We start from the raw sequence: 12,478 nt of genomic DNA, 5'->3' as shown, positions 1-12,478 counted from the left end.
TATATATATATATATATATATATATATATATATGTGTGTGTGTGTGTGTGCAGAGAGAGAAAGAGAGCAAACCTAGGGGCAACTCCTGGTACTTAAGCCAGAACATGCAAAATCAATTGAAGTTGCATACATGTTGCATCTACGCTCATATGTACACCATAGCACATATGTACCCTCCAGCAGTGTCATAATAATGAAACATTCTAATTTGTTACCTGTATTCCTTTATATATCTTAGCCATGCGTTATAGGTCTTGCATTCATGGAGGAAATGGCACTGAGGTGTGTGCATGTGTTCTGTAACTTAACAGTTTAACAAATGGGAAGCAATAAAACAAGTACCAGACTAAAGTGATTATTGGGTTCAATATGACTAAAATCCTTGAAGGTGATGCTCCAGTATGGTCACAACCCAATAACAGGAATCAAAGAATACAATAAATAGAACAAAGAAGAAAGCATGTGTATGAGTATCTCCTGTTTCTTGCAATTGGTTCATTTACTAGCATTAGAGGGGATGGGAAAAAACCCCAGATTTTGTCAGTGTAGCCTAATTAGAGTTAAATGAAGGAGAATTAATAGAAACTGCTGTCAGGAATGTAGCACAAACAAATGCAAAGACCCAGTTTTTGGTGAAGCAGTTGTGTTAAAAATAAACAACACACATACATCAGTAAATAACATGTAACACATATAGAACGCACAACACATAACAGTCACTCACAACACATAAACCAACACATTGGGAAAGAACTGAATCAGAGCTATCCATCTGAAATGTAACACCAGCAAAGTGGTTTATATTTGGTTCTCTTAAGAAAATAATTCCTGCCTAGTTAAAGTTATTCTACATATTTCTTTACTTCAAGTAATGTTACTCAAGTTACAGAATGAGTCAGAATTTACAAGAAAATACTGAGGTGTTTAATTCTGTACAGATAACAACACATGACAAACAAGTTTGGTGCCTGATGGTAAAGAACTAGACTAAATTGTTTATGGTAAACACGTATGTATATTTAGGGATTTTGCTTATAGGCCATTTTGATTCCTATTTCACTTGAGTGGATCCTCATAGCCATTTGATTTTTAAAAACTATATCTTTATAGTTAAATATCATGAGGAATTGTATTAAAATGTTAAAATATTTTGTGTATTGTAGAAATAAAACCAATTTATTGCATAAAATTTTTAACCACAAAATCTTATATGGACTCTACAAGGGTCATGTGGACCCTAGATAAGAACAACTGGGTCAGAGTGTAACATTCCTGATCATAAATAAGATCATGGTTTTGATTTTCAGGTTGGGTGGTGCATTGAGTTCTTGAGCAAAACACTTCATTTTATGCTGCTGCAGTCCACTCAGCTGAAAATAAGTCGCTGCAATGACCTGGGAAGTTAACTTCAAGAATTACAACATCCCATCTCTGAAAGGGATACCAATTCATTGCAGTCTTTTATATGCCAAGGAAACCAGATTAAACTCTGACTTTACAAGCCCTAAGGCTCATGACAGACCTACATCTAAGTCATCCATGGATAATATTACAAGTCCCAGAAACATAATGGGATATATTTTTATATTTTGCTCTGGAGTGAAGGCAGTGAACATGATCCTTTACAGCTCTTCCTAGATTGGGGGATAGGGGGTGGGAGGGTACAGTCAGACCAGAGATCAGGTTTAAATGCCTATAACAGAGTGAATTTTACTAAAGGTACCCAGAATTCCTGGAGGTGGTGGCGTTAAACCAATTGATACAGTCTACCACCTAGGTAGGCCATGGTGGGATTGGAACTCAGACGAACAAATACAGCAAGGCATCTGATTCGATGTTCTTACAGTTCAAACAGTTCACCACCTCAGACTGGTATTTAAAAATTTTTTTTTATTTGAAAAGGGCGAAAGGCAAAGTTGACATTAAAAAAAGGCAAACAAACAATCCTGAGTTCCTACAAGGCAGCAATGAATTAGAAGAAGTATGTCTTGTGGTTCTAATCCTATTTAGGTGTGCTTTAAACCTTCATCCTTCAGATGAAGTCTGAAATTTGTACAAGCAAAAAACAAAAGTTTGTTGCATTTAATGACCCCTTTTCCATGAATGCGTGGGTCAGACAGAGTTTGTTGAGAGAGATTTTTCTACAGTTGGATACCCTTCCTGCTGCAAACCTTTACTTGTTTCCAAGCAAGGTAATATTTCCTCATGGCCAAATGTGTTTTTACAAATGATTAAAAATGAATGACACTGTTTTGTATGATGATAACATTTGTTTACAACTATCACATAATGTCAAAACAAGAAACTAACACACACACACACACACACACACACATACGTATGTTTCAGTTTCTGTTTACCCGAACCAATCATAAGTCTTTGATTGGCCCAAAGAGATAATAGAAGACATGCCCAGCATTAATTAACTCATATGAGGTGGTCAATGAATGAAGTGTGACATCCGACTTGTAAATATACCCAGGGGTTATTGTATCAAAGATGCTAAAAACAAAAACAAATATTTGTTGCTTTTCTGAACTTGATTTTGCTTTTCTCCTTCACTTTCCAATCACAATTATTTAACTTTATTTTCAAACTTCTGTACTAAATAACTCTTTCAAAACCTAAACTTGCTGGGATGGCAAGTTCATGTCTTGCCTTCTGTAGATTCACAATGAATGAAACGAATACCAGATATTACGAAGGTTGATTCAATCAAATTTATGGCTTTCTGCCAAAGTTAGGAATCATTAGAGCTATGTAAGTATTTATGATATTTCCTTCAAATTAAACCAATAACAAATAAAATACATTTAAAAAAAATGAAAAGCACAGATTACATCCGTGATTTAACATCTTTCTCTCTTAGATCTGAAATTATAAAGCAAATTAACTAAATGATATCAAGTGGCCTTACTATGTTCATTAATTACCAAGCATCATTATATGATGCACTGTAGAACTGAAATAAATGGGAACACAAACATATTAGTGAACTGTTAGCTCATAATTTTGGGTTCAAGTCCATTGCTAGTACATCAATGACGTGTTGGAGCAATACATTTGATTATGAATACCTAAGTCCATGTCAGTATCAAAATAGAGTATTATTAAATAGAAATCGCTTTGTAGGAAATTTATCTGTCATCACCAGACCTGTTGGTAACAAACCATTGTTGGTAAACATTTACATTATATATATATTGGCGTTAGGAAGGGCATCCAGCTGTAGAAACTCTGCCAAATTAGATTGGAGCCTGGTGTTGCCATCCGGTTTCACCAGTCCTCAGTCAAATCGTCCAACCCATGCTAGCATGGAAAGCGGACGTTAAACGATGATGATGATGATGATATATATATATATATATATATATAGTCTTTTTTGATGTGTAACAACATTTTGATGTCCACTCTTATGTTTGCATGGGCAGGAGAGAATTTGAGTCAGATTGTCTACAGTCGGATGCCCTTCCTTTCACAAACTCACCTACCTGTTTTCAAGCAAGGTAATATGTCCATATCACCAGAAATGAAAAATATTTCTGGTGAGAAGATTGGAAATGAATGACACTGCTCGTCTGACAGTGAGACTTGTTTACAATCATCACGTGAGGTCAAAACAAGAAAACATGAAACACATATACACACACACAAAATAGTAGGTCCCATCTATTAAATCCACGCAAGGGTTTGGGTGAGCCAAGCCTGTAGTAAAATGACACTTGCCCAAGGTGTCACACAAAGGCACTGAGTTTGAAACCACGTGGTTGAGAAGCAAACTTCTCAACTGCAGAGCCATGCCTGTGCTTTTATATTGTGTGTGTGAGAAAATGTGTTCTGTTATTGATCCAGCTAGAAATAGATATTTAATATACACAGAATTTAAATGCAAGCTGCTATAAGTTTCATGCTACTGATGATATAATAGTCAGACAAGCTTATATAGCATGATGTGTACAATCCCACAATTATTCAGACTCATTGATTGATCCCCAAATCACATGGTGCACACAGCCATGCTTGCACATCATTTAATGTCCATGTTCCACAGTGGCATAGATTGAATGGTTCAAGAACATCAGATGGATCCAAGGACTACAGCATACTCCAGTGTCTACTTTGGCATGGTTTCTACAGCTGGATGTCTTTCCTAACACCAATCACTTTACGGTGTGTACTGGCTGTATTTTTCGTGTCACTGGCATTAGCAAGGTCAACATTATTCTAGGAAATGAGTGGTTCAAGTAGAGTGGGGGGAAGGCAGAGTAGATTCTTGTAGAAGAGCAACACAGCTACTCATGTTTAGAAAAGAGATTGAGAACGATCAGCAGGAGATTCAAAGTGATATGATATTGGTGATGAGTGCCCAGGTGGACACTCAAGTTAGAAGGATAGTAGAAGTGAGTGGGGACAGAGGAATTAGGTCTACAGGTAGGTGTTTGCAAAAAGTGAGTATGGGGAGCAAGAATTTAATGGGAGAGGAGAGGTGAGGTAGCGACTTTGTATAAAAACAATTCTAAATCGCAGAAATATTGGTGAGAATGACATTGAAAGAATCTAACTAGTTGCTGCACAGTTTTGTTTGTTTGTTACTATTTATATACGACATTGATGTACAGTTACAGCAACACGTACACACTAATCTCACCAACACCAACACTTACCTCTCAACCTCTCTCTCGTTCACAATGCAATCATTGCCAGATTCCATGTTACTTTTCTGAAGAAAGAAATGTTTGCCAGTTTTTGAATTAGGTTTGTTTCTATTGAATGGTGGCATCATTGTTTACATTGCTTTGCTGGTTTGGTAGGAAGCAGACAGAAGACAAACCAGCAAAACGCAACAAAACAAAAACAACCGTTTTATCAACATGTCATAAAGAAGACTAGCATCACTCAATATTACATTTGTTATAGAGTGGCAGTGGTTACTGTGAAGTTAAGAGAAGGTGGGTAGGTAGATTCACCATCATCATTGGTTCTATATATTCTTCATCTATGATGACATGGGTTGGAAGAGATATTTGAGACAGTATTTTGTGGATGGATTCCTTTCCTGATGCCAAAGCTTACCTGGTTTTGAAGTAAAGCTCATTAACCTACTGGTCTTTGCACGTTAAGCTGTAGAACAGAGGTTCTCAAACTTTTTGGGCCACCGCCCACCTTATGGCCACATAATACCCTCAGCACCCCCACCCCTATTTTTATGTCTAAATAAATATTTTATATTTTACTAATTTATATGTACTTTGAATCATTTGATATTTAACATTATATAATTTGTATACAATACTATAATAATATAAATTCATAGCGTCCTTCAATCCACTGCCTTCCTCCCAATGCTTCCTTTTTCTCTACTGCCCGTCACCCCCTGTACTACCCCCTTAGACACCAGCGCCCACTTTGAGAACCTATGCTGTAGAGCATAAATGTCGCTAATGCCCAAGCAGTGTCATTTCAAAGACATCTATCTATCGGTTCATTCATTGTTCATCTATTTCCCATGCTAGCATGAGTTACATAAATATACTGTGGCATTGTTTTACAGCCTGATGTCCTTCTTGTCATTAACCCTTACTTTTTCGGGAGTGGCTGTGTGGTAAGTAGCTTGCTTACCAACTACATGGTTCCAAATTCAGTGCCACTGCATGGCACCTTGGGTAAGTTTCTTCTACTATAGCTTCAGGCTGACCCAAGCCTTGTGAGTGGATTTGGTAGACAGAAACTGAAAGAAAGCCATTGTATATATAGATGTTTTCGATTTAGTTTGGATTCTTTGCCATAAAAGAGAGTGAGAGAGAAAGAGAGTGTGAGAGAGTTGGAGAGAAAGAGAGAAAGTAAAAGAGAGAGAGAGAAAGAGAGTTGGAGAGAAAGAGAAAGAGAGAGTGAGAGAAAGAGACTGTGAGAGTTGGAGAGAAAAAGAGAAAGAGAAAGAGAGAGTGAGAGAAAGAGAGAGTGAGAGAGAAAGAGAGAGAGAGAAAGAGAGAGAGAGTGAGAGAGAGAGTGAGAGTGAGAGAGAAAGAGAGTGAGTAAGAGAGCGAGAGTGTGTGTGTGTGTGTGTGTGTGTGTGTGTGTGTGTGCATGCACAATCAGACAGTCAAAGAAGTAGAGAAAGTCCCTAGATAGACTTTTCATGAAATAGAAACATTACTGCACACAATTTTCTAAGTGATCCTTTAAACTCACCTAGTTTCCTAACTTTTAGCAAAAACTAAAACACTGAATACTAATCATACTATTTCCGTCATAACGTTGTTACTAAAATAAACAAGGTCGTCAAAATTCCAAAGCCAAAATCAAACCAGATGCTATAGTTTGGATGAAGCAGGAAGGAAATAGGAATATGGAAACAAGAACACAACAGGCATGAGTTGTTTTCTGAGGAAATTATGGCTTTAAACATCTTAACAGAAATGTTTTAATTAACATAACGAAGATGAGCAAAACAGTTGTCAATATTGTTTATTTTTATGTATATAGACACTGGTCTGGTGAAGATGGCATTGGCACTACAAAATCTAATGTGGTGCCTTGTGAATCAATTCACATCATATACTGCCAAACTTGTGGAGGCACATGGCCTAGTAGTTAGAGCAGCGGACTCACAGTCAAAGGATTGCTGGTTCGAATCTCAGACCGGGCAATGTGTGTGTTTATGAGTGAAACACCTAAGCTCCATGCGGCCCCTGCAGAAGGTAAGGGCAAACTACTGCTGACTCTTTCGCCACAACTTCCTCTCACTCTTTCCTCCTGCATCTAGCAGCTCACCTGTGATGGACCGGCATCCCATCCAAGTGGGGAATCTAAGAAAACTGGCCCTTATGAGCCAGGCATGGCTTGAGAAGCAACAAGCAACAACTGCCATTAGCTACAACATGAATAGATTTGAAATATATATGTGTGTGTGTGTGTGTGTGTGTGTGTGTGTGTGTGTGTGTGTGTGTGTGTGTGTGTGAGATGCTTATAGAGGTTTATAGTCATGTGGTGCCTTCATTAGTGGAACTTCAAAGAGGTTTGTATATAAATATTGCTGTCTATATACATTGTAGCATAGAAACTGGGACGAGGGAAATGGCTGAAATATACTTTTCTACTCTAGGCACAAGGCCCAAAATTTATGGAGAGAGAGCCAGTTGATTTGATCAACCTCAGTATGCAACTTTACCATTTGCTCTTGTTACTCTGCAAAAATATCAGTTCTCCATTTGCAGTTTCAAACAGCAATTTTGCAAATTGGAATAATTCTGCTTTTGCTTAAAATGTTGCTTCTGTATAAGCAAGAGCACTTGATAATGTGCCAAACAAAGGTCAACAGTACTGAAATGATGTGCCTGAATTTGGTTTAAAACATTGCTAATGAGCAGAATAAGAAATACATCTGTTGTTGTAGCTTGTAAAAGTGTAGTCAACCAATAAATGGGGGTTTTATCACCATTTTTGTTGAGTAAAGATGTTTAGGGCACCATTAGGATTTTGAATATATACTATAATTAATGGCACACAAGTCTCAAAAGTCTTATATATGAAATTGGGCTACTTATAAGCTTTAATGCACTAACGTCCTCCCCACCCCGCCACCACCACCACCACTGAATACAAGCTGCTGAAATTGAGGTACATCTATGTTATAAAATACAAAAATTATTCCTTCAGTCAGCATTTTAATTTCAACTAATAAATTTGCAATCTACGAAAGAGCAGCTCCAAGTAGAGTAATACATGTGTATTACTTCAACAGAAATTCCTAACTTGAAGTCAATGAATATTCAAAGTTTTGAATGAGTGTCAAATATGCAATTCCATTTTGTGTCAATACATGCAACAGGCAGTTAAAAGATGAAAGTTTACAATTTTAGTCATATCAAGTAGACTTTAGAGGCAGAGATTCCTCCAAAATGGTAGAACCTTATATTCTACAGACATAATAAACCTCAGTTACTAGCAATTGTCTATTTTAATTTTTAAAACTATCTTTTAATAATGTTCAGCTTTTTTCAGGACTGTTATCATAGCACCAGCATTAGAGAGGTTCTCCAGTCCTCAGCAAAACAAGATAAAAAGTGACCTCTTAATACAAAATTGCACACAATATTTAGTTAGAATATTTTGGTTTCAAGTTCCATCAATGACAAATGTGATCTTTGCTTTTTATCTTTTCAGGATCATCATCATTTAACATCCACTCTTCCATACTTGCATGGGTCAGATGGAATTTGTTGAGGCAGGTTTTCTATGGCTGGATTCTTTTCCTGTTGCCAACGATCATCTATTTCTGAGCAAGAAAATACTTCCCCATGGCCAGACATGTTTTTTTTTAATGTCTGGAAATGAACAACACTCATATGATGTTAATACTTGCTTACAACTATCATATAATGTCAAGACAAAGGTACACACAATGGATGGGCTTCTTTCAGTTTCCATTTATCACAAGGCTTTGGTCAGCTCAGGGTTATAGTAGAAGACACTGGCCTAAGCTACATCACAGTGAGACAGAATCCAAAACTACATGGTTTAGAAGTAAATGCCATAACTATACAGCCTTGTCTATGTCTATCAATTAAAACTGATACACAGAAGAAAATGCTTTCAATTTTTGATTGAAATCATTTTTGTTTTTCACAAACACCACTGATATATCTGCGATCAGGATAAACATCAAAACTATGCATTTTCCTCCTCATCTTGTGTATATAACCTTTCACATAATGAAAAGAAACTATTATTTACTTCATTATAAAGTATAACTGAGCAGATTGTAAATGTATGATGAATGACTGATACACACAACATATACAGCTGAAAAAATAATGAACCAAAAGTGAATAATATAACAACTTAGATTGTGTTGAAACCAAAACAGTTGATTCACAGTATTATAGTGGCAAATTGATATTCATCTTGGATCAAATGACTTATACACTTGTCAGACAAGTATATAAAAGAAAGGAATTTATAAAGGTTCAATCTGACTACAAATACTGATAAAACATTGTGGACTTAAAAAGATAATATTATCACAATCTTTGCTGGTTGGTATTTTATTTCCCTTTGTTAAACACTGTATCTCAAACAAAGCTTAACAAAATATTTGTTTTTTAGTCAAAGTGTATCTTTTATGTAGCTGCGACAAGAATTCATAAATATGTCCATCCATATTAGTAATTATCATAATAAACACATTAACTTGAATTAGTAATGGGTAAAATAATGCTAGTAATTGCCTCCTAAAATGACAAAAGCAAATACTGGTGGGTGCGAAGGAAGCTCAGTGTCAAATTGTTAGGGTAGAGCTAGGTATTTTATACACACACACATACATACACACACACGTGTGTGTGCATACATACATATAAAAACATTTGGCATCAATTTGTTAAAGTACTATTTACTTTGAGTACTGTTACTGGCATATCACGACCTACATAACAGGACAATAAGATCTGGATTCATGAGTGAAAATCATTAGCAGCAAAAATGTAAGAAAAAATAAATAAAAGGAATGGAGTCAAAATGTTTTTCAATGACTACATTTCTATGCATTAAATGTAAACATAGTCCTTGGATAGATAGGACATAAAAAGAAATGGAAGAAAACAGCCATTTAAGAGGAAAGGAAGCAATCACCAGTTTTAACAAACTTTGTTGTATAACATCATAGCTAAGAGAAATAAGGAGCTGGCTGGTCTCATGTCATCTCAACTCAAAGCATTCCAGACTCATCTCCTCTTCCTACTTCTCCCACTCTTCCTCCCATTACCCATGTTGAGTCTAACCTTCCAGTTTACTCTCCCCAGAATGTTGAACCTCTGGATTCACCAGCTTGCCCTCATGTTTTTCCTGCAGGTGTTGAATTCCAACAATTCAAGTGAAACATTTAACTCATCAATTATGGAATGTCTTTAAAGGTCATGACACTGTCCCTTACCACAGACCCACCAACTGTAGTTGCTTTGACTTGAACACTAAAACATTAACCAACTTAAGATATGTCACTTTCCTACAGGAACGTAATCCTTCTGTAACCATATTTCTGTTGAAATATTCCATCTTTAATTCAATTTCGAAAAGAATGAAAAATTTAGTCAAGTAACTTTGCCATTATTAAACTGGTATTTGGAACAAATTAATGTAAAATTTCCATGGAAGATTTTAATTTAGGTCACTTTAAAGCATGAAGTTTGTAACATAGAACCAAAGGCAGTCTCAGACATATTCTTTTCCACTCTAGGCACAAAGCCTGAAATTTTGGGGGAAGGGGCCAGTCAATTAGATTGACTCCAGTAGGCAACTAGTACTTAATTAATCAACTCTGAAAGAATGAAAGGCAAAGTTGATTTTGGTGGAATTTGAACTCAGAATGTAAAGACAAGTGAAATACCACTAAGCATTTCACCCAGTGTGCTAATGTTTCTGCCAGCTCACTGCCTTGCAGTCTCAGACATATTGGAATCAAAAGGGTTAACTACAATACAGTTGAATAATATGATATTAGAGTTGTTTACGTACAATCCCCTGTAATGTTATATTTTGCTATAGTTTATAAAAGATAGAATACAAGAAAAGGCGAATCAAATTCAATCACAAATAATGGTACAGAAATATGACTACTTATTTCCTTGTTGGTTTTTTTTTCTTTCTTTTTCTCTTCCTTCAGACTGGTAAGCTAAGAACCATTCTGTTTTTATTCTGCAAGTTTGTTGGAAAAGAAAACATGATTGATATAAAAGGGAGCTTTGATATTTTGTAAATATGTCTAGAATGGTAACCAAATATCAACATCTCAATTGTGAGAGAAGTGAAACAAAAAACAGGAATTATTGAAGGGTCAGCCATGAGAGTGGAGGCTTGTAGCTTAGTGGTTAGGGTACTAGACTCATTGTAAGATTATAGTTTCAATTACTGGACTGGGTAATGTGTTTTGTTCTTGAGCAAAACACTTCATTTCATGTTGCTCCAATTCCCTTAGCTAGCAAAAATGAGTATTTCTGTGATGGATCAGTGTCCCATCCAATTGGGAAATATATATGCTACAGAAACCAGAAAACTGTTCCTATGAATCTATATGACTTGCCAAGGAGCAAGCTAAGAGATAATTCTGCAAAAATATCTCAACCTTTAGTAGCAATCTACATATTTCTTGGATGCTTTAGATATCACCAGGTGTACAATTTACTGTTTTAGTGTTCTGAGGTCATATTATATTAGTCATCATTTTAATGCCCAGTTTTCCTGTTTGCATGGGTCAGATGGAATTTAATGCAGCAGATTTACTATGGTTGGAAGCCCATCTTGTTGCCAACCTTTACCTGTTTCCAAGCAAGATTATGCTTAATATTCCTCAGAGTTTAAAACAATAAGTAACAGTAAAAGTAAAATAATGGGTTCTTGAGGGACAAGACAAACAGTCAGAAGGTTACTAATTGTGTGATATTCTGTCAATGTGCACAGTGTACTTCATTGCCCAAGACAATTTTCAAATAGTCTAGTCCAAATGCAGTGTGGTGTAATTTGTCACAAATTAGTGATGATACGGCTAAAAAAACACAGTTTATCACATGACAGTGTGACCTGACAGGAAAACACCACTGTTTCATGAAATGAAAATCTAGGATCTTGGTAGTCCTGACAAGAGATTCGTATGACAAGACAGTCTAAGTGATCTTGTTTAGCAAACATGCATCCTTAACACAGATAAGACTACCTTTAAAAAATTAGACTTTTTAAGAGACTGAAAATAATTCCAATCCACCACCACCACCACCACCAACTCCTCATCTACAAACTCCGGTGAGACTCCAAATAGACTATTGCTCCTGTATCTGGAATGCTTCTGCTACTACAGACTGACATCTTAGATTGCATCTAAAGAAAGGAATCATTTGACTAATTGACACTAAGTTGCTCAAAAACTCATTCCAGCCTCTGACCCAGACATGCTGTATCCTCTCTCTCTCTGCATTTTTCCCCCCTGATGCTACTGCACTGGCCTCTGCTTCTTAATGTTGGCTGGCCTAATGCTATCTCCCCTCAGGAACTTCCAAATCATTCATTTCTCCTCCACCCATCACCCATATTATGCCCACCCCCACCAAGCCATGTATATTACTATATTCAGTCTTCCTTCTTACAATGTCAGCATTCTAGAATTCTCAGAGCATGTTCTTTAGCTGCAGTTGTTGATGTGCAATAGTTTAGGTAAACATAAATGGCATCACTCTCACTTGTCTTAGTCTTGGAGGCTTGGTAAAGGTCATAAGCACAGCCCTTTCTTCAAGACCAAACCATGGAAAACAGAATGCTCCAGAGAGGCTGTGAAAGATAATGCAGAAACTACATCCATGTAGTCCTCTTTTGAATCACTTTTTGATAATGGGATATTCAATAGTACCCTAATAATTTTGTGTAACTAACCACTACCACCACCTACAACTACAACATACTGGTTTTTGGTCAATCTGCTGTGCTCCCTCCC

The 12,478-nt window shown here is 36.4% G+C and overlaps 1 protein-coding gene and 1 long non-coding RNA gene across 4 annotated transcripts in view; one reads left to right on the top strand and one right to left on the bottom strand.

The window, feature by feature from the left end:
• The window catches only part of LOC106873487 (uncharacterized), an 80,392-nt gene extending 71,249 nt beyond the window's left edge, over nt 1-9,143 (top strand). The window contains exon 3 of the long non-coding RNA XR_008263442.1: nt 8,164-9,143. This is a non-coding gene — a long non-coding RNA (uncharacterized LOC106873487). The remainder of the gene's footprint in view (nt 1-8,163) is intronic.
• LOC106873486 (putative uncharacterized protein DDB_G0284695) overlaps nt 1-12,478 on the bottom strand; it is a 122,612-nt gene that overhangs the window by 5,867 nt on the left and 104,267 nt on the right. The gene's annotated exons all lie outside the window — the stretch shown is intronic.

This window comes from Octopus bimaculoides, chromosome 2 (assembly GCF_001194135.2).
Source record: "Octopus bimaculoides isolate UCB-OBI-ISO-001 chromosome 2, ASM119413v2, whole genome shotgun sequence".
NCBI classification, from domain to species: Eukaryota; Metazoa; Mollusca; class Cephalopoda; order Octopoda; family Octopodidae; genus Octopus; species Octopus bimaculoides.
The sequence above is the reverse complement of the archived record's forward strand: the minus strand, read 5'-3'. Positions and strand labels throughout refer to the sequence as shown.